Here is a 20,347-nt window from a genome sequence, read left to right as displayed (position 1 = left end):
AATAAAATTTTAAAATATGGGTTAGAAATTTTGGATTGAGCTGATTTTTTGTGAGGATGATCTCTATGATGGGAAGATCATCCAAAAAAAAATCAACCCAATCTGAAACTTCTAACCCCATTAAAAGTGATTTAGAATGTGGACCGTCGATTTTTTACCAATTTTTATCACTAATTTATAAATCATTTTTGATGGATTTAGAAGTTTCTGATTGAGCTGATTTTTTGTGATGATGATCTTTTCATCATAGCGACCATCCTTGCAAATAATCAGCTCAATCCAAAACCTCTAACTCTTATTTTGAAAAATGAAAGTTTTTTCAAATGTTTTCTCATATGGCCCTTGAATCGCCCCCATATATATATATATATAGGGAAATGTTCAGCACCCTAAGTTTTACCACACACTTTAACAAATGTTTTTTGTCCTACATGGGTTAAAAGTTTTGGAATGAGCTGATTTTTGGTGAGGATGATCTCTATGATTAGAAGATCATCCTCCCCAAAAATCAGCCATTCCGAAATGTTTAGCCCCATGTTTACACGTTGAAAAATCGTGGGCCGTCCATTTTTTGTAAATCATTTTTGATGGGGTTAGAAGTTTTGGAATGAGCTGATTTTTGGTGAGGATGATCTCCTCACCATAGAGATCATCCTCACCAAAAATCAGCTCATTCTGAAACTTCTAACCCATGTAAGACAAAACGCGTTTGTTAATGTTCTTGTGTGTGTGGTAAAAACTTAGGGTGCCGAACGGGACCATTGGTCTGTTTGGAAAAGCTTTCTCACGGCTAAAATCATGCCGAACTCCGTCCATTTTTGAAACTTTAGTGTTTGGGATGGATTAGAAGTCTTTTTAATTGCCGATTGCTTCGTCAAAATCTGCTGATTCACTCGACTACTAATAGTTCATCGAGCATCCGCAAAATCACATGGAACCGCAAAAAAATTGAGTGAAAAATTAGCGCCAATCTCTCTCTCTCTCTCTCTCTCTCTCTCTCTCTCTTACAATCAAGAACTTCCATCCTCTGCAACTCTATCAGGTAAGCAAATTTTCCTCTTTTTTTTTTTTTTTTTTTTTTTCAACGTTAATCATCGAAAAATTCAGGAGATAAAGGGGAAAAAAAAAAAAAGAGAAAAGAGAAAGAAGAATACCTCCGTTCACCCATCGATTTCAATCCTCATTCACTCACAAATCTTCAATCTTGACACCATTGTCATCTTCTCCAACAACTCAATCGAACCTAAACTCACCCTCATTCTCTTCGTCCCAACACCTCCATTAATGGCTAACTCTCTCAACACCCTCTCTCACCCACAACTCACCCCAAAACATGAGAGAGTGGTGTGAATCAGTTATGGTCTCTTCTACTGGTTCATGTTCTTCTCCGAATCTGAATCGAGTTTGAGATGAAAAGAGAAACAACGATGGAGAGTTCCATTCTACACAGCCACAGAATGTTTCTGTGGTCAGAAATTTGAGTAAAAAATAGAAATAATATTGCCACACCAAATTTTGTTAATGCAACACCAACTATATCAACTCTTTGGAAAATAAATCATTAACTATTCTCTTATTATTCATGCCACCTTAACAATGAGAATGATCATCACCATCTGCCCATTTTGTTTTCTAATTATTTTTATTTTTATTAATTGAAATAGGGGGTGGTTCAAGGGCCATATGTAAAAATATATGAAAAAACAATGATTTTTTAAAATATGGGTTAGAGATTTTGGATTGAGCTGATTTTTTGCAAGGATGGTCACTATGATGAGAAGATCATCCTCACAAAAAATCAGCTCAATCAGAAACTTTTAAATCTATCAAAAGGGATTTACAAATTATTGATAAAATTGGCCAAAAATCGACGGTCCACATTCTAAATCACTTTTAATGGGGTTAGAAGTTTCATATTTGACTGATTTTTTTTCTGGATGATCTTCCCATCATAGAGATCATCCTCACAAAAAATCAGCACAATCCGAAATTTCTAACCCATCAAAACGGATTTACAAATTATTGATAAAATTGGCTAAAAATCGACGGTCCACATTCTAAATCACTTTTAATGGGGTTAGAAGTTTCATATTTGACTGATTTTTTTTTTTTGGATGATCTTCCCATCATAGAGATCATCCTCACAAAAAATCAGCACAATCCGAAATTTCTAACCCATCAAAACGGATTTACAAATTATTGATAAAATTGGCCAAAAATCGACGGTCCACATTCTAAATCACTTTTAATGGGGTTAGAAGTTTCAGATTTGACTGATTTTTTTTTCGGATGATCTTCCCATCATAGAGATCATCCTCACAAAAAATCAGCTCAATCCGAAATTTCTAACCCATATTTTGAAAATTTATAAATATTACATTGTTTTTACATATGTTTTCTCATATGTCCCTTGAACATGACCCTTTGAAATAATCATTAACTATTTTTATTATTCATGCCACCTTCAACCTAGATTTTGATGGAAAAAAAAAAAAAAACATTATACACTACTTTGAGTGTATTTTTAGCTTTCAATTGGGGATGGCATGAAGGTGATATTTCAACCGTTGGATTGAGAACGATCTTATATGACGAATATTTATCGGATTAGATTGGGCATCGGAAAAATATTCAATTCATTGGCAGGCCCCGGATCTCTATTAAAGGGTGGTTGAGATAAATGAAGAGGTTAAAATTTTCCAAAGATGAATTCTTATTTTTTAGGAATTATTTTAGATTTACAATTTTCTAAAACTCCTTGGGACTATTCACCCATCTCAACCGTTTGTGTAATGGACATTATTAAATCACCTTTAAGACTAATAATAATGTTATTTTTAAAAAGACTCTACTGTTTGAATGATTACTATAATATTTTATTCTGTTGAGATTCTAATTAGAGGCAAACCTTAATAATAAATAAATAAAATAGGTGAATGGTTGAGAATAAGTAAAACTTGGGGTGCTAATAGAAATTCTCATTTTTTTTTCTTCGATTATTTTGTTTTAGATTTAAGATTTTATGTGGATTTATTTATTACTTTCTTTTTCTTAATTTTTTTTTTAATTTAAATTTTATTTTTGTAGTTTTCATCAAGATAATGTCTAGTCAACCATCAGTAAAAGCATATTGGGATTCAACAATACATAAAATTTGGGTGGAATGTTATGTTGAAGTAGTTCAAAAGTATGGTAAAGGAGGAGGGGGTCTAACATCAAAAGGACATGATTATTTTATAACTATCTTTGAAGAAAAGTCAAAAAAATCTTACACCAAAGTTCAATACAAGCATCGTTGGGATTACGTGAAAGATAGATGGAAGCATGGAAGAATCTTAGGATGAAATCTGGATTAGGATGGGATGTAAATACAGGATCCTTTGAAGCAACTGATGAACAATGGAAGTCATATGTTTTGGTAATTTTTTTATATGATAATTGAAGTTAAATGAGTTAGTTAAATTTTTTTTTTCTGATTATGTTTTATATCTTTTATCAGTTAAATAAACATTCCAATCAATTTCGATATAAGGCACTAGAGTACGAAGATGAACTAGACCAAATATTTGGTGGGACCGTTGCAACTGGAAAATATTGTATGACTCCAAACGAGACGTCTTCTTCAATCATGCAAGATAGTCGTATTTCTCTCGATGATTTGGATGCAGATATTGATGATGTGAATGAAGGGTCAGTACCAAATACTTCAATTGATCCAGTTGAAAAATCTGTTGAAGAGATGCCTAGAAGACGTCATAAGAGATCCAGTGAGTTTGACCCCTCTTCTACCACAAGTGTGAATGCGAAAAGGAATGCAAAAATAGGCGATATTGAAGTCCATAGAATGCTTTCTGTGATGGCTGATAGTATAGAGGCGGAGGATTTAAAAAAACAAGAAATGACGCAGAACGCAAAGAAAGACACTTCTATTATCTCATGCATCAACTTGTTGAGTACTTTCAATGACATGGATCGATGTGGACCAGTATGGATGTTTTTAGTGGACAAATTATTCAAAGAGTCTTCTAATAGAGAGATTTTTGTTGGATTGATGGATATTGACCGAATGTCTGCATCAGAGTGGATTAAAATGAAGTTTGAAGAGGCTCATGGGATCTCGTAATGGACAATCTTATAAGGATAGAGTAGATTTATGATTACAATTTATATTAAATACTATAATAGAATAGTGATATATTTTTTTATTATCATAGTTGTTAGAAGACATTATTTTAGTTTATTGAATTCTTAAATTCATTTTTTACTTAATAGTTTTATGTTATGGTTGGTAGAAATATTTGTGTTTAATTTTTTTTCATTTAAACTCTATATGATTGGATAATTTTGAATTATTATCTATTTATAATTATGTGATTTGCATATATGTAATATCAGATGGATGATAGCACAAAGAAGAGAATTTTCTTTTTTATTTTACTGTGACATTACTACCGTACAAGGAATCGACACATGAAACAACCATGTCGAACTTCACTACTTTCTGGCGATTCATATGTCAGAGAAATACTTGATTCATACAATCCAGTGCCTTGTTACGACAATTTTCGTATGGATAAGTATGTCTTCAATAGATTATGTTATTTTATGAGAGATAGAGGATTACTTCAAGATAGTAGAGCAGTGAGAGTTGAAGAACAAATTGCAATTTTTTTATATACAGTTGGACATAATGTTAGGAATAGAAATAATCAGGATAGATTCCAACATTCTGGTGAAACGATAAGTCGATATTTTCATCACGTATTACAAGCATTATACAGTTTTGCCCATGACTTAATAAAAGCACCTGACTTGAGCGTCACACCACCAAAAATATTAGCAGATCGACGATATTTTCCATGGTTTAAGGTAATTGATTATTTAATATTTGAATTAATATAATCAATAACATAATAGTTGTTTAATGTTTACTTTTAAATGAAATAGGATTGCGTGGGTGCAATTGACGGGACTCATATACCTGCAGTTATACCATTTGACAAACAAATACCATTTCGATCAGGAAAGAAAGACCGAATGCACACAAAATGTCTTGGCTATTTGTTCATTTGACATGCAATTTACTTTTGTTTTGGCTGGATGGGAAGGTTCAGCACACGATTGGCGAGTCTTTCAATCTGCGCTTAGCGATCCGAGTTTGAATTTCCCACATCCTCCTGTTGGTAATGAAATGTTATTTTATTTTATTTTTGATATTTTTTATATCCATTAAGGTAATTTAAATTTACTGAAAAAATATCTTAATTGTCTTAGGAAAATATTACATGGTTGATGCGGGTTATCAAAATATGCGAGGATATCTTGCACCATATCGTAATACACGGTATCACATTCATGATTTTCGTAGAGGAAATGGACCAAGAACGAAGGAAGAATGGTTCAATTATTATCACTCTTCGTGCAGAAACGTTATTGAGCGCTGTTTCGGTTGTACTGAAAAAAACGATTCCCAATTTTGAAACGGATGGCTTCATACTCTTTTGTGACTCAGATACGTATTGTATGTGTGTGCATGGCCTTACATAATTTCATTCGACAACAATCAGTTACTGATAGTTGGTTTACACAATATGAGGATGAAAATATTGACATTGATAGAGGAGGCGCATCTAATACGACACCAAATGAAGTTGATGATGAATTGGTTGCTAATATGAATATTGTACGAGATGAGATTGCTCAACAAATTTATAATGCCATATATACATGATGTAAATTTTTTCTAATTATTTATTTGATAGACATTAAATATGTTAGTATAGAAAAAATGAAATTGAATTTTATTTTTATTTTTTAATATTAAATCCTATGTTTATACTTATTGTTAACATATTATTACTTATATCAGATAAATAATCTTTTTTTTTTAAATATTGTTTTTAATTTCATTCAGCAATTTTTAGACAGCAGGTTACCAATAGTTCAACATCTTAACAGCACAGTTAGACAGCATGTTACCAAACAATATACTCAATTCAGCAAGTTGCTTCAGCAACAGCAACAGCAACTTTCTCTCAGCTTCAGCAACTTAATTCAGCATCAGCAATTTTACATACAGCTTTTCCAAACAAAGCACATATATATATATATATATATATATGGGAAATGTTCAGCACCCTAAGTTTTACCACACACTTTAACAAACGTTTTTTGTCCTACATGGGTTAGAAGTTTTGGAATGAGTTGATTTTTGGTGAGGATGATCTCTATGATTAGAAGATATCCTCCCCAAAAATCAGCCCATTCCGAAATGTTTAGCCCCATGTTTACACGTTGAAAAATCGTGGACCGTCCATTTTTTGTAAATCAATTTTGATGGGGTTAGAAGTTTTGGAATGAGCTGATTTTGGTGAGGATGATCTCCTCACCATAGAGATCATCCTCACCAAAAATCAGCTCATTCCGAAACTTCTAACCCATGTAAGACAAAACGCGTTTGTTAAAGTGTGTGGTAAAACTAAGGGTGGCGAACGGGACCCTATATATATATATAGGGAGCGGTTCAGCGGCCCTAAAGTTTAACAAGTTTCGTGCCAAGTTTTTACAGCCGTTCGATCGAGGCGCATCCGACGGTTCAGCGGGATTTTTACGGTTTTAAAATAAAATACAACGTAATTTGTTACGGCCCCCTCTGTAAAAATTGTTTATTTTATTTTAAATCCCTCTCTACACTTTTCTCTCACTCTCCCTCTCTTTCTCTCACTCTCAAGTTATAGAAAGGAGATCACGTTCGAACGACCCCTCGTCTTCTTTACGCATTCTCGCCGTCGCCGTCGCCGTCGCCATCGCCATCGCCGTCTCTCTCTTTCAGTTGGAACGAACCCTCCCATCTCTCTCTCTCTCTCAAGTTACATTTCGAACGATCGAACGATGTCGCCGTCTTCGAACGACCGAATGATTCTCGCCATCGCTGCCTTCAGACACTCTCGAAACCATTTTGTCTCCACCCTGATCTTACCGTTCAATGAAGCAGTAAACGAACGGTTATAGATTACAATCCTCGTCATAAATGAAGTTTTAGGTTATTTTTAGGGTTTGTTCTGTTTTTTTGTTCTTCAATGTAGATTGGGATGGTGGATGAAATAGAATGATTTCTGTGAATCAGAAAAAATTTGAATTTGGGGTTTTTTTGTTTTTATCATTTGTTGTTGCAAATTGTTCATTCGCATTTACTTTATAATTTGTTTGATTTAAGTTTGAATTTGGGAATCTCAACAAAGGAGACTTTTGGTTTGGATTTTGTTGAATCTGGTTTTTGCCCATACTCTGATTTTATAATTTTTAGTTTGTATTACAGATAATACACGCAATTCTCTAAAATTGGTTTAAAGTAGAATGAGGTTTGAGCTGAAACAGTGATGCTTGGAAATATGTTACTGTTTTAGTAGGATTTTTTATTCTATCGAATCAGAATAGAAACAAAATGAGTTTGTGAGGTCGATTCTAGAAATTGTTTGGCCAAATGTGAATTTAGATTTTGGAGATTAGCTTTGATAATTAGCTTCATCAATTTAAAATCAAAGTTTGGAGTAAGTATCTACCAGGCCAAAGTTCATCCAAATTAATTGAAAAAACCAAACCTGTATTTTAGAGCAACTCCAATGCACTTGGGCTTTGCTTCCTCTTTCAATTTCTACTTTGCAGCATATTAGTGGGGGCATCTTTGTTAGGCATTTTATTGTGGAGTTCCTTTTTGCCTATTTAAGAGATCTTCACTTCAACTTATTAGCAAGACCATTTCACAAATTCAATTACAGTAAGATGTGTTACAATTGCCATCATTTTTTATTGTTAACAAGTAGAGAGAAATATATTCTCTTCTTTTGCCTCTCACGCTCTCTCTAGAAAATTTTGAAGTAAAGAGTCAGGGCTCGAGTATGTTGTTGAAGTGTTTTTGGAGGGTTTTGATGTGGTGTAACAGTTGTTGGGAGAGAATATAAAGCGAGAACTCCAGTGCGTTGCAGTTGCACTTAGTATGACCATTTATGTTGGAGTCACTCTTAGTATTAGTTGTTATGCAAGCTAGACTTTGTGGCACTTGAAAGTGATGATTTGTAAGTTTGAAAAAAAAATCTAGATGCAGCGCAAGTAACACATGAGAGGTAAAATAATTTGGTCAAATATCTTATAAAATATAATTTTTATTGAAATATTGAATATTTGAATGAGGTTGATAATAACTTCTTTCAAAATTGATTATTTTAACTTGTTAGGGGTGGTGAATACGGCCTGAGTAATAAATTCCTAAGTATACTGTGGTTCTAATTTCAAATTGATCTCCATGCCTCATCTGCTCATATTGCTCTAGAAAAAATATTTATGGTTAAAAATATAAATACTTGACCAATGACACGATAGCTCCAACAATCTAATTGTTGCATTATTTGAATTTCAAAAACAATAGAACCCCTTTACCTAGACTTTTGGATTCATATTTTTGAAAGATTATTTGGCTAATGGCTACATATACCATATAGCCCAGGAAAAATTGTAGGAATTCCACATATATAATCCTAGATATTGAGAAACTTGGAGCTTTAGAACATGTCTAATTGTTACCCCAAAGATTGGGAAGCATACATGTTTGAGACTTTTGAGCTCGTACTACCAAAAAAACAACAGGGCCATGCATCTAAATGCACATCGAAAATCTACAACAGATGAGAAAATGAGTGCAAAATGGCAGACACGATGCTAAAAGAATTTGAACCCAAAAACACAAGAACAAGAAGAGAATGAAATACATGTTATCCAGTAAGTAACTACATGCACAAAGAAAGTCTACAACGAGTCTTAGGAGGAATTAGCCATCTCTGCTTCCTTTGTCTCTTTGGTCATTCTCTTCCAGTTCTCACTGCTGTCAATTATTTCCCCAATTTTCATTAGGTAACGTACCCGACTTCCATCTTCAAGGATTTTATGACCCACTCGGCTTGCTACTTCCTTTTCTTTTGAGTAGAGCATCACATTCGAGCTGTGAATCGGTGCTTCAACCTATAAAGCCGAATTGAAAAAAAGTTTAGATATATCATTACGAAAATTCGTTAAATAAAGAATATGTAATGAATTATGTGCATACTATGACGAAAAAAAAAACAAAAAACTAACCTTGACAATCTGCTCTTCATGTGCTTCGTCTTTAAGCTCATTTCTTTCACAATTTCTTTGCTGTTGTGCTTGAAAATCCTGATGATTTCTCCAATTTCACCCTTTTCGTGACCAGAGATAATTTTCACTGTATCACCTACCTTCACATGCATTTTTTGTGGCCCGGGAAGGCTGTTTGGTTTACATTCCTTCCACTCCTCCTCCAATCACACCCTCCCACCCGAACTCCTCCTTTCCACACTTAGCCCTGATCACACAATTCGACAAACTTTCCCGTTCAATCCAAACCTCTACAGCCATTTCCCTAGCAATCCAATGTTCATATTCCTAATTATGTGAACACCTAACCCTCCCCATCATTCTACAAGACGACTTGTAATTTCTAAATGGTGGAACCCCACTGCCAACATCATTACTTGGTTGACTACAAGAACTGATCCCACTCGTTGTCGTTTGTTGTAGAAGCTGGACTAGGGAAAGAAATATATACATTCTGGTTATATCCATGTTTGCCTGTATCATAAGTAAAATTAGTTTTCTGATTAAGAAACAAAGATACACAACAACAAGTCGTCGTCATAAATTCAGCATTCTTTAGGGGTTTCCCTTGATTCTTACCTCAACGATAAAATGAGCCCATATCTTATCCCGTCGAATTTCCATAGTCTCAAAAGTTTGAATTTTGTGAGGATGATCTCCATTAAAAGTCTCATCCCTAGACTCATCTTGATATGGGCTCCACAGACCCATGGACATAACTACCAACAAAAAAGACAGAAATTTGCCTAGATACCAAGCAAGATAGGCAGCCCACTAACAAAAGAAGTAAACACAACAGGAACTTTTGCAACTGCACTTTGAGAGTCCCTGCATTTAGGTGATACTCAAATCTTTCACCCATAAAAAACAGGACCTTAGTAGAAGCAATAATCCATGAATGTTATATGCTTTGGACAGGAAACCTCAAAGTTCTAATGATCATTCATACTTCAAAGATTCAAATTTTCTATCAAACTCAGAGCATGTCAAATAAATTAGTGGGTTATGTTATTTTCTGAAATCTACTTAATAGGTTAGAAATTTTGATTTGGTAGACTATAAAATCCAGAAAATTAATGTTAATCATACTCAACCAAATTTCATAAGCTCCATTGAAATTTGTTAATTATATAGTTTCATCTATATAACAGAAAACAAACACCTATGCAATCCATATATTATTCTATATTATTTAACCTCCCATGGTTTAAAAAAAATCTAATAGAACCACTGAAACAACCCCACACAAAGAAAGAAAGAAGAAGAAACTAAAAGAAAAAAAACCCATCCACAATTACTCAATATATCTAACATCCAAAATCAAGTATAATCACTTTTAGCATCTCACGTATTCGTATTTAGAGTATTAAATTCATATTGTGGCAAACCAGACGAAGGATCTACACTAGCCTCACTAGAAAGAAGATGGTCTCAATATGATACCTGCAAATGCATTCCCATTGCCATCTAAACCATTCGAGTAATTACTATAACTAAGAATCATGAATCTTACACTGAAGAAGGTAAATTGTGAATTCTGTTATGTGGGCTTCAAATAAAATTCAAGAAATCCTAGGCAACAATTCCCTTTGAAACCAAGTAATGTTCCATAGCAGTATTTTCTTTCTTTTTCAATCCACTAATGTGTACAAGTTGTTATTCCCTCTTTTCCACTCTTCAAAAGCTCTAGAGATTCTCAAAACAGAATCAGTTTGAACCACTCAAGATTGATTACTAGAATTTGTTATAATATCGAATTCCTAATTATTTTGCTAAGAATCGAGCACTCAATACCTAATACTTGTACTCAATACCACAAGTCAAAGCACTCAATACCTATCTTCAGATCAACAGGAAAAAAAAAAAAAAAAAAAAAACAGAAAAATAATAAACCAATCCACATTATCTTTCAAGTTCTACAATCAACAAACAAAAAACAAAACAAAACAAAACAAAAAAATCAATTTCCTTCAATGTGCATATATAATATCAACAGGTTAATGGTGGTGAAAGTGGTTGCTTCAATACAAGTTGATAAGAATTTCAAGTTCTACAATCAACAAACAAACATAAATAAATAAAAAAACCCAATTAATTTTCGTAAGACTTGATTTGGGATTAAACATCATCTTCAAAACCCATCATATTTAACCTTCTTAAAAAACCCTATCTTGTTCTTGAGATCAACAGAAAAAAAAAAAAAAAAAAACGATAACAAGAGGGATTCTGTAACAACTCGTTTAAGTTTAAAAAAAAAAAAAAAAAAACCCAAATCGTTTAAGTTTCAAGTTCAACAACTACAAAAAAAAAATACCAATCGATTTTTGTAAGACTCGAGAGTGAAAGAATTACTCTTTCGATCGAACTTGAGAGAGATTGATGGCGACGGCAACGGCAACGGCGAGAGAGGGTTGAGAGAGATTGATGGCAACGGTGAGAGAACCGTTCGGTCGTTCTCTCTGACGAAGGTTCCGAAATTTTTGAATAAACGGTCGTTCGAACCAGATCTTGAGAGAGAGAGAGAGAGAGAGAGAGGGAAGGAGAGATGGGAGTGGTCTTTCGAGTTGTAACGAGAGAGAGAGAGAGAGAGAGAGAGAGAGAGAGTGTCTGTTTAGGTTACAGGGAGAGGAGAGACCTTCGAAGAAGAGAGGGCTTTGTTTTACAAAGAGGGATTTAAAACAAAAACTTAAAACTTTACAGGGAGCCGGTTGTAATTAAATACTCTTTTCTTTTAAAACCGTAAAAATCCTGCTGAACCGTCGGATGCGTTTTGATCGAACGGCCGTAAAAACTTGGCACAAAACTTGTTAAACTTTAGGGCCGCTGAACCGCTCCCATATATATATATGGGAGCGGTTCAGCGGCCCTAAAGTCTAACAACTTTGTTGCCAAGTTTTTTTGGGCGTTAGATCGAGTGGCATCCGACGGTTCGGATGGAAAACACGGTTTTAAAATTAAAAATCACGTTTTTACAAATTGCCCCCTATAAAAATATTTTATTCTATTTTAAGTCCCTAAGCCTTCTCTCATTCTCTTCTTCGAATGTCTCTCCCTCACAAACCCAACTGAAACCCATCTCTCTCTCTCTCTCGCTCGAAAACCCATCTCTCTCTCAAGTTTCACTTTGGCGCCATCTCTCTCTCCTCTCTCTCTCTCTCTCTCTCTCGCTCACTCGCTCTCTCTCTCTCAAAAGTTTCAGTTCGAACGACCCGAAGCCATCGCCGACGAATGTGACTCGATCTCTCTAGTTTCAGTTCAAACTTACTTGAGATCTCATCGTCTTCGGAGCTCTCTCAACCCTCTCTCGCCGTCGCCATCGCCATCGCCGTCAATCTCTTTTTATTTCGATCGAACGGGTATTTATTTAACTCTTTATTTTTTAGGAAAATCGATTGGGTATTTAATTTTTTTTTATTGTAGTTCTTGAATTTGAAAGATAATGTGGATGGGTTTTTTTTTTTTTTTTTTACTTAGACATTTTAAAGAAATCAGTTTTTTTTTTTTTTGGGTTGTAATTGTTACCCTTGTAAATTTTGTAGTTTTTACCATATGAAGAAGAGGGTTCTTCTCGCTTTTTCTTCCTGTTTTTTTTTTATCTTAAGAACAAGATATGATTTTTAAGAAGGTTAAATATGATGGGTTTTTGAAGATGATGTTTTATCCCAAAAAAAAAAAATTATGAAGTCTGATTTCGACTAATCTGAACTGAAACCCTACCAAATAATGGTCGAACCCGAACTTGTTTACCATTGTTCACTAAGAAATCTTTTAAAAGTAGGAAAAATTTTAAAAGACATGTGCACTTCTAATGCTAATTTTTCATAATTTACAAGTGCCTATATCGAGATCATTTCCCACGACAGCAATGAAGAATCTAGTGTACAGATATGTTCAAAAGCTCTTATTATAGTGCTGTTAGATTCAGCTTTGCTCTCATAAAACTTACACAGGTCCTTTAACTTTTCTTTGCTAATTATAGTTCTCACCTAGTACTGTAAACACCATGTTTTCATAAACCAAAACACTTGTGAATGCCACACAAATCTTGAGGACCATCTAACCATTTTTTTCCACATGTTGGGAGTTTGTTGATTGTGATATTCTTTTTTTCTAATCTTTAGGTTCATGTCTTCATTACCTGGGCTTTGTTGTTGTCATCATCACCAACAAGGCAGAGACTGATTCAATGTATACAAGACTTTGCCAATTCAAGAATATTAGATTGTCTCTTCCAGCATATTCCATTGAAGCTTGGTACAACAAATAGCTTGAAGAAGAAAGACGTTGAGCTTCCAACATGAGTGTCTCAGGCTGCTAGTGCAGCAACACCTGCAATCACAACAGGCTCTTTATTGTTTTCTATCAAAGGTCTTTGGCATGTTGGGACCGAGGGAATGGCATCACTTGCTGGTGCAATCAATGTCCTCAAAGGCAACAATGATTGGAGTACACCAAAAATGATGGTTTCACCTTCGGGAGGCACCCATCAGAGAGAAGGTTGCATCAAATGATGTTTGCGGACAGAGATTATGAAAGGGTCGAAGAGATGGGCTTGGGAGAGTGGAGGACATGAGTTCAAGACCACATGTTGGAAATACAGAAAAACTTCGGTAATTATTTGGGAATATACCCTTTTCAAAATGTATTCATAAAAAAGTCACAGTATTACACCAACAGCTGATGAGGTTTCCAAAGTTGCTATCTCAAAGAGAATCATAGACTCCAAATAAAGATCCATTGTTGAATTTTTTTTGTTGCTTAGAGCTAGATTCATTTTCATCTAATAAGTTCATAGCTTTAAGAGTTGGTGACACAAAATTCACAACTTCAAGGACAGATGACTCTGTTGTGTCATCTTAGCTCTGTTATTCTTACCTTTCGGTCAGCTTAGTTCAAAAATAAAAAATAAAAAAAATTGAAGAATAAAACTGATAAATTTAGACCAATGATGGTTGCTGTAACAAATCTTTGAGATGATTATAGATCTACCCAAGCAAAGCAATGGCGCCAATCTTTTAGATAGTTTACTTTGAATAAAGGGTAATATACCCCTCAATGTGTGAAGGTCATTGTCAAACAGAATACAAAAAGAAGAGTAATAACGGGTCTGGCATTAGCCATCAGCATCCCCACTTGGTAATTCTATTGACATTCCAGCTGCAATAATAACTTTCTTATTAAAATTTCAAAACTAAAAAAATCAATAATAGCAGATTAAAGCTGTGGACTATTTTAATTAGAGCTTCTATTAGCAACCCAACTTTTATACCCCAATTTCTTTAAAAAAAATTTTAATCACATCCCAATTAAAGATTATTACACTCTTCAAGCATTACAAAGGTTTGGCTCATATTATAATCTCAACATTACAAAGCATTATAACAAACACACTCGTACAATCAATTCCAATTGTTGTTTACAATTATGATTAGGGTCTGGCATTAGCCATCAGCATCCCCACTTGGAAACATCGAAGTTTCAACTATTTATGTTTTGCTGGTACCCGAGTTGCTACCAAGTCCTCGTATAAACTCATCTGCACAAATCATTCAAAAGTTATAAGCTTGAACACTGAATATGCAGATTAAGTTATAAGCAAGTGACCACCATGTTCAAAATTTATAAGCTCCCCACATTGCAGAAACTTCAAAAGAGAAGGGTTGATGCAGGTACTGATTGCATAAAATCAGGATGGGTTTTAACCTGATTGAATGTAACTAAAGTTTTAATTTCGCAGCAATTCATTTATTAAGTTAGGGGATTGCTATTTGATATGATTTGGGAAGAAAGGATTGGTGTTATAAGTAAAAAAAATTGGTGTTATAAGACATGGACTGATGGACAACACAATAGCACATAACATACCTTCTGTACGCAACAGGTACAACTCCCAACTCTGTATTGAGCAATGTATTGGAAGACAGGTTGAGAGAGATCAAAATGTTGCTGAGGAGAGTTACACCAGCCCCCCCGCACCTGCATTGTTTGGGAGAACATTGTTTGGTGGGAAAAAATTAGTGACTGACCAAAATGGAGCCAAGCAAGCACCACCTTGTATGTACACAAGAATACATATGTGAATTTTTTAGAACAGTAATACATGGAAACATGGTGTTTACAGTACTAGGTGAGAACTATAATTAGCAAAGAAAAGTTAAAGGACCTGTGTAAGTTTTATGAGAGCAAAGCTGAATCTAACAGCACTATAATAAGAGCTTTTTGAACATATCTGTACACTAGATTCTTCATTGCTGTCGTGGGAAATGATCTCGATATAGGCACTTGTAAATTATGAAAAATTAGCATTAGAAGTGCACATGTCTTTTAAAATTTTTCCTACTTTTAAAAGATTTCTTAGTGAACAATGGTAAACAAGTTCGGGTTCGACCATTATTTGGTAGGGTTTCAGTTCAGATTAGTCGAAATCATACTTCATAATTTTTTTTTTTGGGATAAAACATCATCTTCAAAACCCATCATATTTAACCTTCTTAAAAATCATATCTTGTTCTTAAGATAAAAAAAAAACAGGAAGAAAAAGCGAGAAGAACCCTCTTCTTCATATGGTAAAAACTACAAAATTTACAAGGGTAACAATTACAACCCAAAAAAAAAAAAAACTGATTTCTTTAAAATTGTCTAAGTAAAAAAAAAAAAAAAAACCCATCCACATTATCTTTCAAATTCAAGAACTACAATAAAAAAAAATTAAATACCCAATCGATTTTCCTAAAAAATAAAGAGTTAAATAAATACCCGTTCGATCGAAATAAAAAGAGATTGACGGCGATGGCGATGGCGACGGCGAGAGAGGGTTGAGAGAGCTCCGAAGACGATGAGATCTCAAGTAAGTTTGAACTGAAACTAGAGAGATCGAGTCACATTCGTCGGCGATGGCTTCGGGTCGTTCGAACTGAAACTTTTGAGAGAGAGAGAACGAGTGAGCGAGAGAAAGAGAGAGAGAGAGAGATGGCGCCAAAGTGAAACTTGAGAGAGAGATGGGTTTTCGAGCGAGAGAGAGAGATGGGTTTCAGTTGGGTTTTGTGAGAGAGAGACATTCGAAGAAGAGAATGAGAGAAGGCTTAGGGACTTAAAATAGAATAAAATATTTTTATAGGGGGCAATTTGTAAAAACGTGATTTTTAATTTTAAAACCGTGTTTTCCATCCGAACCGTCGGATGCCACTCGATCTAACGCCCAAAAAAACTTGGCAACAAAGTTGTTAGACTTTAGGGCCGCCGAACCGCTCCCTATATATATATATAGAGTAGCGTTCAATGGCCAACAGTTTGGCAAACAGTTTGGCAAACACATTTTTCAAAACATGGGTTAGAGATCTTGGAATGGGCTGATTTTTGGTGAGGATGATCTCTATGGTGAGGAGATCATCATCACCAAAAATCAGCCCATTCCAAAACTTCTAACCTCATCAAAAATGGTTTACAAAAAATGGACGGTTCACGATTTTTCAACTTGTAAAATGGGGCTAGAAGTTTTGGAATGAGCTGATTTTTGGTGAGGATGATCTCCTCACCGTAGAGATCATCCTCACCAAAAATCAACCCATTCCAAGACCTCTAACCCATGTTTTGAAAAAGTGTTTGCCAAAATGTTTGCCAAACTGTTGGCCACGGATAGGGACCCATATATATATATATATATGGGTCCCGTTCGGCACCCTAAGTTTTACCACACACTTTAACAAACGCGTTTTGTCTTACATGGGTCAGAAGTTTCGGAATGAGCTGATTTTTGGTGAGGATGATCTCTATGGTGAGGAGATCATCCTCACCAAAAATCAGCTCATTCCAAAACTTCTAACCCCATCAAAATTGATTTACAAAAAATGGACGGTCCACGATTTTTCAACGTGTAAACATGGGGCTAAACATTTCGGAATGGGCTGATTTTTGGGGAGGATGATCTTCTAATCATAGAGATCATCCTCACCAAAAATCAGCTCATTCCAAAACTTCTAACCCATGTAGGACAAAAAACGTTTGTTAAAGTGTGTGGTAAAACTTAGGGTGCTGAACATTTCCCTATATTATATATATATATATATATATATATAGGGAAATGTTCAGCACCCTAAGTTTTACCACACACTTTAACAAACGTTTTTTGTCCTACATGGGTTAGAAGTTTTGGAATGAGCTGATTTTTGGTGAGGATGATCTCTATGATTAGAAGATCATCCTCCCCAAAAATCAGCCCATTCCGAAATGTTTAGCCCCATGTTTACACGTTGAAAAATCGTGGACCGTCCATTTTTTGTAAATCAATTTTGATGGGGTTAGAAGTTTTGGAATGAGCTGATTTTTGGTGAGGATGATCTCCTCACCATAGAGATCATCCTCACCAAAAATCAGCTCATTCCGAAACTTCTAACCCATGTAAGACAAAACGCGTTTGTTAAAGTGTGTGGTAAAACTAAGGGTGGCGAACGGGACCCTATATATATATATAGGGTCAGCGTCAAAGGACAACCATTTCTACACACATATAGACAACGTGTTTTGTCTTATATGGGCAAAAATGTTTGGAATGGACTGATTTTGTGAGGATGATCTCTGTGATGAGGAGATCATCCTTGCCAAAAATCAGCTCATTATGAAACTTCTAGACCGTCCAATTTTTGTTGAAAAATTATAGACCGTCCAATTTTTGTAAATCAATTTTGATGGGGTTACAAGTTTTGGAATGAGATGATTTTTTGCCAGGATGATCCCCTCATCACAGAGATCATCCTCACAAAAAATCAGTCCATTCCAAACATTTTTGCCCATATAAGACAAAACACGTTGTCTATATGTGTGTAGAAATGGTATATATATATGGGTCCCGTTCAGCACCCTAAGTTTTACCACACACTTTAACAAACGTGTTTTGTCTTACATGGGTTAGAAGTTTTGGAATAGGCTGATTTTTGGTGAGGATGATCTCTATGGTGAGGAGATCATCTCACCAAAAATCAGCTCATTCCAAAACTTCTAACCCCATCAAAAATGGACGGTCCACGATTTTTCAACGTGTAAACATGGGGCTAAACATTTCGGAATGGGCTGATTTTTGGGGAGGATGATCTTCTAATCATAGAGATCATCCTCACCAAAAATCAGCCCATTCCAAAACTTCTAACCCATGTAGGACAAAAAACGTTTGTTAAAGTGTGTGGTAAAACTTAGGGTGCTGAACATTTCCCTATATATGGGTCAGGTTCAAAGGACAACCATTTCAACACACATATAGACAACGTGTTTTGTCTTATATGGGCAAAAATGTTTGGAATGGGCTGATTTTTTGTGAGGATGATCTCTGTGGTGAGGAGATCATCCTTGCCAAAAATCAGCCCATTCCAAAACTTCTAGACCATCCAATTTTTGTTGAAAAATTATAGACCGTCCAATTTTTGTAAATCAATTTTGATGGGGTTACAAGTTTTGGAATGAGATGATTTTTTGCCAGGATGATCCCCTCATCACAGAGATCATCCTCACAAACAATCAGCCCATTCCAAACATTTTTGCCCATATAAGACAAAACACGTTGTCTATATGTGTGTAGAAATGGTATATATATATGGGTCCCGTTCAGCACCCTAAGTTTTACCACACACTTTAACAAACGTGTTTTGTCTTACATGGGTTAGAAGTTTTGGAATAGGCTGATTTTTGGTGAGGATGATCTCTATGGTGAGGAGATCATCTCACCAAAAATCAGCTCATTCCAAAACTTCTAACCCCATCAAAAATGGACGGTCCACGATTTTTCAACGTGTAAACATGGGGCTAAACATTTCGGAATGGGCTGATTTTTGGGGAGGATGATCTTCTAATCATAGAGATCATCCTCACCAAAAATCAGCCCATTCCAAAACTTCTAACCCATGTAGGACAAAAAACGTTTGTTAAAGTGTGTGGTAAAACTTAGGGTGCTGAACATTTCCCTATATATATGGGTCAGGTTCAAAGGACAACCATTTCAACACACATATAGACAACGTGTTTTGTCTTATATGGGCAAAAATGTTTGGAATGGGCTGATTTTTTGTGAGGATGATCTCTGTGGTGAGGAGATCATCCTTGCCAAAAATCAGCCCATTCCAAAACTTCTAGACCATCCAATTTTTGTTGAAAAATTATAGACCGTCCAATTTTTGTAAATCAATTTTGATGGGGTTACAAGTTTTGGAATGAGATGATTTTTTGCCAGGATGATCCCCTCATCACAGAGATCATCCTCACAAACAATCAGCCCATTCCAAACATTTTTGCCCATATAAGACAAATACGTTGTCTATATGTGTGCTGAAATAATTGTCGCAGGAACCCGACCCTATATATATATATATATATATATATATATATATATGGGAAATGTTCAGCAACAAACATTTTGGCAAAACATTTTTCAAAACATGGGTTAGAGGTTTTGGAATGAGCTGATTTTTGGTGAGGATGATCCCTACGGTGAAGAGATCATCATCACCAAAAATCAGCCCATTCCAAAACTTCTAACCCCATCAAAAATGGTTTACAAAAAATGGACGGTCCACGATTTTTCAACTTGTAAACTGGGGCTAAAAGTTTTGGAATTGGCTGATTTTTGGTGAGGATGATCTCCTCACCGTAGAGATCATTCACCAAAAATCAGCCCATTCCAAAACCTCTAACCCATGTTTTGAAAAATGTTTTGCCAAAATGTTTGTCAAAATGTTTGTTGCTGAACGGGACCCTATATATATATAGGGTCCCGTTCAATGGCAAACTTTTTGGCAAAACATTTTTCAAAACATGAGTTAGAAGTTTTGGAATGGGCTGATTTCTGGTGAGGATGATCTCTACAGTGAGGAGATCATCATTACCAAAAATCAGCCCATACCAAAACTTCTAACCCCATCAAAAATAGTTTACAAAAAATGGACGGTCCACGATTTTTCAACTTGTAAACATGGGTTAGAAGTTTTGGAATGGGCTGATTTTTGGTGAGGATGATCTCCTCACTGTAGAGATCATCCTCACCAAAAATCTGCCCATTCCAAAACTTCTAACTCATGTTTTAAAAAATGTTTTGCCAAAAAGTTAGCCATTGAATGCTACCCATATATATATATATATATATTTGGGAGGCATTCAGCAACCAACCTTAGGGAACCAGCAAACGCCCTATTCATCT

At 35.1% G+C, this 20,347-nt stretch overlaps 2 long non-coding RNA genes across 6 annotated transcripts; both read right to left on the bottom strand.

Moving 5' to 3' along the window:
* Positions 1-8,626: 8,626 nt before the first annotated feature.
* LOC147394319 (uncharacterized) lies at positions 8,627-11,979 on the bottom strand. Of its 5 annotated transcripts, none has more exons than XR_015181723.1 (4): positions 11,483-11,979; positions 9,748-10,019; positions 9,130-9,642; positions 8,627-9,015 (listed from the first exon to the last, which is right to left on the bottom strand). It is a non-coding gene; the product is annotated as an uncharacterized LOC147394319 (long non-coding RNA). The 5 variants fall into 5 exon arrangements; XR_015181724.1 differs by having other exon boundaries at positions 11,521-11,979; XR_015181725.1 differs by having other exon boundaries at positions 9,748-9,996; positions 11,483-11,978.
* A 1,743-nt stretch (positions 11,980-13,722) lies between these two features.
* Positions 13,723-16,200, bottom strand: LOC147394318 (uncharacterized). Its single transcript, XR_015181546.1, has 3 exons — positions 15,925-16,200; positions 15,034-15,144; positions 13,723-14,704 (listed from the first exon to the last, which is right to left on the bottom strand). It is a non-coding gene; the product is annotated as an uncharacterized LOC147394318 (long non-coding RNA).
* Between the last annotated feature and the right edge of the window lie 4,147 nt (positions 16,201-20,347).

This window comes from Akebia trifoliata, chromosome 9, assembly GCF_017979445.1.
Source record: "Akebia trifoliata isolate Shusen 1 chromosome 9, ASM1797944v1, whole genome shotgun sequence".
Classification (NCBI taxonomy): domain Eukaryota; kingdom Viridiplantae; phylum Streptophyta; class Magnoliopsida; order Ranunculales; family Lardizabalaceae; genus Akebia; species Akebia trifoliata.
Note: the sequence above shows the minus strand (reverse complement) of the source record. Positions and strands in the feature narration are given on the sequence as shown.